We start from the raw sequence: 6,018 nt of genomic DNA on the forward strand, positions 1-6,018 counted from the left end.
GCCTGAGTCCTCCCCTCCTGATTTCTAGGCCTCCCACGAGTAGCACTCGTCCCTAACTGGGTAGGCATGATAGGACGATCGACTGTCACTAATTGTTGTTGGCTCTGAACCTCAATCCTCTGACCATGGGCTCCCTCGGTAGTTCTACGAGGACAATCCTTCTTCCAATGACTTGTGTCCTCATAATAGTAATAGCCTCTGCCTACATGCGGGCACTCTCTCTATCGATGCCTCTCTCCTCTACAAATTTAACATCTCATTGGCATCACAGAGCAATCTCCAGGGTGTCACTGCTCACATCTCTGATAGAATGGATATACTGATCCCTTTTGCTATGTAGACCCTCTAGCAGTTTTGACTCCCTGTCTAGCCTGTCCTCCCTAAACTCCTTTTCCACTGACTTGTCTAGATCCTTCTGAGCTAACTCCTGGGGTGAAACTCCCACCTCTTCTCTGGAACTGTCCTGATGATTGCCCGCTCTTCCCTTTCTTTGGGACAGGAGGTCTCCTAGTCAAAAACTCAAAATCTCTCCTCTTAGCTCCAATTGTCTCACTCTACTCGACCACTGGCTTTGGGGTATCCCTTATTACCCTCTCCATACCCTGAGTAGCCCATACCAATTCTCGCACAGAATGAAACTACATGGCTATCAATATCATCCTCAGTCCATCACGGAACCTCTTCACCCTGTGGCGCTCTATGGGAAGATACGTTGAGGTAAAAGCTGCTAAGTCCTGAAATCTCATCTCATACTCTAGAACTGTCAAATCTCCCTGCCTCAAATCCAAAAACTCTTGTTCTTTCTCCCTCCTGTGCTCCCAAGAATAGTACCTCTCCTCAAACTCTACACGAAAGTCCCTCCATCTCAATACCTCCGCTGATCTCCTCTATCTAATGGTCTCCCACCAAGAGTGGGTACTTTCCACCAATAATTGAGTCACGCAATCCACCCGTAGCTCCTCTAGCACCTACATCTGATTTATAACTCTTTGCATTTTCCTCAGCCAATGCCCCACAACCTCAGCATCCTCTTCGCCACGATAAGTCATATAACCCATCTCTCTTATACCCTTCACCACGATAAGTCATACAACCCATCTCTCCCATACCCTTCACCTATTGCACTATGGTGACTACTTCTCTTAATCTAGGAGTTGTATTAGAGGCTCCCACTACCATTCCTACTGCTACAGCTCTCACTATATGTTCCATAAAATAAGGATCCGAAAATGGGTTTGATCCAGCTACCGGTGCCACTGGTAGGGGTATTTTATCTCCCCCATGTCTGTCTAATACCTTGGGCATTGATACATCTGCCTAATAGGACAATGAATCATCTCGAAGTCTCACTAGGTTGCCCCTTTCCAAGTACACTGATGTTGCAGGTGTATGAGAGGAGGTGTTTGCCAAAGGATCCCAGTCTGGATCACTTTCATTACAAAAACTCTGATCACTTCTCGAACTAGGGATGGATCAGTCGTGGCTCCTTGCCTTGTTCTCACCATCCTGAAACACTTTTCAAAATCATATAATTATTCATGTCCCCGAAATAACAACTTGAGCTTGGATACCAAATGTAACATCCCCCATTCCGGGATAAAAACAACAATCTCATGTCAACCAAAAAACAGAGTAATTAAATTTTTTTTCTATATGTATTCATAGTCTTCATATTAAAATCTACCAAAATTTCGACAGAGTCTCCCCTATACCGGAAGGTCCCAAGTTATCAATATATAACCTATTTACACTTCTAATAACTCGCATCTCCTAACTCAATCCCGACCCAATCATCATGGGTTTCAAACCCACAAATATTATCACACTTATCAACCACAATATTTATGATATACATTATATAACAAAATATCATTATGGATGGATAAAAATATAAATACACATACATGAAATATGGTTATGTGAACTACAAAGTTAAGTTCATTTAATCAAGTTCTCTAAAGGAAGGAGAACCCAGTTCTGCCTCTAAGACAGTCAAAATTGCTTATCAACAAACATTTGGATTGTTACTATCTTGTTTTTGAACCGTTACTATCTAACCTCTCCTCAAATTTCTTAACTATATCTAGAGTTATAGAACTCCGTTTCAAGCGAGATTGGTCTCGGAAAGCTAAGATATAAGGCTACAAGTTCTATGAAAGAAGGAGAACCCAATTCTACCTCCAAGATAGTCAAAATTGCCCATCAACAAACCAAACCTACTACCCTACAGGGTCTGTCATGACCCAGTCTTGGTTGGTGACCCATGGCTGGAGTTCTATAACTCCAAATTAAGCAAGACCATTTCTTTAGTTAGTCAACATCCAAAACTACAATTTCTATTAAGGAACCTAATCCTAATTCCTTCATCCTCCTACCCGAAATCCCTCTGGAAGTTAATAGACAAAACTGTCCAGATTCGTCAACCTTTCCATTTACACACAACACATGAAGTTATTTAATTTAGCAACTAATAATTTTTCCTCAATTCAAGTCTAAGAACTCTAATCTATAATTCAACATCCAGGCATCAATTCATAATCGACTTTGAAATGACTTATAAAACCATGTTTAGAACACCTTACCCAGTATGAATCAAGGTTTCGATCTTCAACTCCCTCCTTTTCTTTCTAATGACAGCCGGCCCTCCCCTCTTCTCTTCTTGTTTAAATTTTCTTGTTAATTCTTTGCCCACCAATGTTTATTCTACCTATAACCCTTAATCTTGGATGGGTTCTTGAAATTTTAGTGTTTCTCTCTTGATTTGTAAAAATGGATACAAAAACTCCCTATTTTCTTTCTTTACGATAGCTATAGATTTTTGGTGAGAAGATGAGTATTTATGCTCTATAATTATTCTTATTTGAATTTAGGCCCTATTTTCTTTAAGTGTATTCTTTTTGCCCCCACGTCTTTTTAGTTTAGTTTATTTCTTTAATTTAATCCAGCCTTAATTTTTCTCAAGATTTACATGCACAACCCCTTGTGACTAAGAAATCGTCAAAGAAAACTCAGTTGCTGCCTACTCAGAAATCATCAACACAACTCCTTCCAAGACTGACGCATGGAATCGTCAGCGCTCACAGCCCCTGTTGACTCAAAAATCAACAACGAAATCTGAGTCGCTGCCCATTCAAAAATCATCAACGAGACTACTTTCACGGCTGACGCATGGATTCATTAGCGTGCACACCCCTGTTGACCCAGAAATCATCAATGAAAATTGAGTCGCTGTCGACTCATAAATCATCAACGAAACAACTTCCATAACTGACACATGGAATCGTCAGCGCTCACAGCTCCTGTTCACTAAGAAATCATCAACGAAAACTCAGTCATCTGGGACTCAAAAATCATCAGTGAAACTGGTTCAACGATTGATGTATGGATTTGTCAGCGCACACACCCCTTATTGACTCACAAATCATCAACAAAAACAAAACAAAAACTAAGTCACAACCAACTCAAAAATCATAAAAGAAACTGCTTCCACGTCTGACGCATGGATTCGTTAGAGCTCACACCCTAGTTGACTCAGAAATTGTCAACAAAAACGCAATCGTTGCCAACTCCTAAATCATCAACGAAATTGCTTCCATGACTAATGCATGGAATCTTCAGCTCTCACAGCCCCTATTGACATAGAAATCATCAACAAAAACTGAGTTGTTGCTGACTCAAAAATCATCAAAGAAATTGGTTCGACAAATGACGCTTGGATTCGTCATCGCACACACACCCCCCATGTTGACTCAGAAATCATCAACAAAAACTCAGTCGCTGCCTACTTAGAAATCATCAACGAAACTCCTTCCATGGTTGACACATGGAATCGTCAGCGCTCACAACCCCTGTTGACTCAGAAATCATCAACGAAAACTAAGTCACTACTGACTCAAAAATCATCAACGAAACTCCTTCCATGGCTGATGTATGGAATCGTCGATGCTCACGACCCCTGTTGACTTAGAAATCATCATCGAAAACTAAGTCGCTGCCGACTCATAAATCATCAACAAAACAACTTCCACAGCTGACGCATGGAATCATCAGCACTCACAACCCCTGTTCACTAAGAAATCATCAATGAAAACTGAGTAACCGCGGACTCAGAAATCATCAACAAAACTGGTTCCACGGTTGACTCATGGATTCATCACCGTACACACCCTCTATCGACTAAGAAATCATCAACAAAAACTAAACAAAAACTGAGTCGCTGGAGACTCAGAAATCATCAATGAAACTGCTTCCACATATGACTTATAGATTAGTCACAACACACACCCCAGTTGACTCAGAAATTGTCAACTAAAATGCAGTTGCTGCCGACTCATAAATCATCACCGAAACCGCATCTACGGCTGACGCATGGAATCGTTAGCGCTCATAACCCCTGTTGACTCAGAAATTCTCAATGAAAACTGAATCACTCTCGACTCAGAAATCATCATCGAAACTACTTCCATGGCTGACGTAAGGATTCGTCAGCGCACACACCCTAGTTGACTTAGAAATTGTCAACAAAAATGTAGTCGCTGCCAACTCATAAATCATCAATGAAATTTCTTCCACGGCTGATGCATGGAATCCTTAGCACACACCCCCCCCCCTGGCCAATCATATATGCTCTATTAATCCTTGGCCAAGGGAAAAGGAAAACATATAAAAAGTTAAGGCTTACACATGGGTAAAGCAAAGAAAAGATAAATAAGCTCAAAAGGGGCTCTCACTAAGGATAATATGCTTTAGGTTGGCTTTTTGGCTCAAGTGGTTAAAATTCCTAATGCCTTACCATCTTTATGTATATATGTAATGCGAATATAATCTCAATAAGTATAAAGCAAGTTCTAGAGATACATATCATTGAAAGAATGCACAATCAAAGAATATAATATTGAAGGCTCAGAAGCTTGCATTGGTATAACACTATAAAGTCAACATGGTATATTCTCAAAGTCAATCCCTAAACCAATTAAATATTAAAACTTGCATGCACACTCCTTCATTCAATTTATATCTTCTTGATGCACACTCCTTCATTCGATTTATATCTTCATCTATCTCAATCAATTGTCATATATAATACTCACATTCTCATAAACCAATAGGAGTTGAAAAAGATCAAACATAGATTTTTATTTTATTTTATTTGAAAAATAACAAAGAAAACAAAAATTCTCTTAATACCCCCCACACTTAAAACACAACATTGTCTTCAATGTTGAAATAAAAGAAAAGGAATATAAGAGAATGACAATAATAAAGTAAAACATGAAAAATAAAAGATAAAGGAAAATGAAAGCAAATCTGTTTTTTTTATGTTGGGTTGCCTCCTAATAAGCACTTTTGTTTTATGTCATTGGCTCAACATTTGGCATGCTCATTCGTCATAGATTGGTTCAGCTAACTCCATAGAAGCGGTGAGTTCTATCATCCAACCTTTCTAGAAAGGTTTCAAGCGATGCCCATTGACCTTGACCACTTTGTTTGTTTCTAAACTTGTAATTTCAACCGCACTATAAGGAAAAATATTAGAAACAACAAAGGATCCAATCCAACAAGAGCGCAACTTTCCAGGAAAAAGTTTCAAACGCGAATGATAAAAAAGGACTTTTTTTCCACCATTAAACTCTTTTCTTGTATCATTCGGTCATGAAGACTTTTGGTCTTTTCTTTGTAAATCCTTGCATTCTCATAAGCATCATTTTGTATTTCTTCCAACGTAATTCCAATCTTTTTAGGCACCAAAAGGATAGGCACCACCCATTCATTGTCCGTGATGGGGTGAAGGACTCCTGCATCATGGAGAACAATTTGCAAAGCTTGCAAATCCAATGTTGATTCATACACGTTTTGGGGAACACATATATGCCTCTCCATCTCTTTTATCTTGGTAAAATCATAACCATTGCTCAAAGTTACGCTTAATCCATCCTCACAATCAAAATCACAAATTTGTTGCACACACTTATCAACTTGGTCATAGCATGTGATAGAATAAACATTGTTATAAGGATA

The sequence above is a fragment of the Populus nigra genome, chromosome 5 (assembly GCF_951802175.1).
Source record: "Populus nigra chromosome 5, ddPopNigr1.1, whole genome shotgun sequence".
Lineage (NCBI taxonomy): Eukaryota > Viridiplantae > Streptophyta > Magnoliopsida > Malpighiales > Salicaceae > Populus > Populus nigra.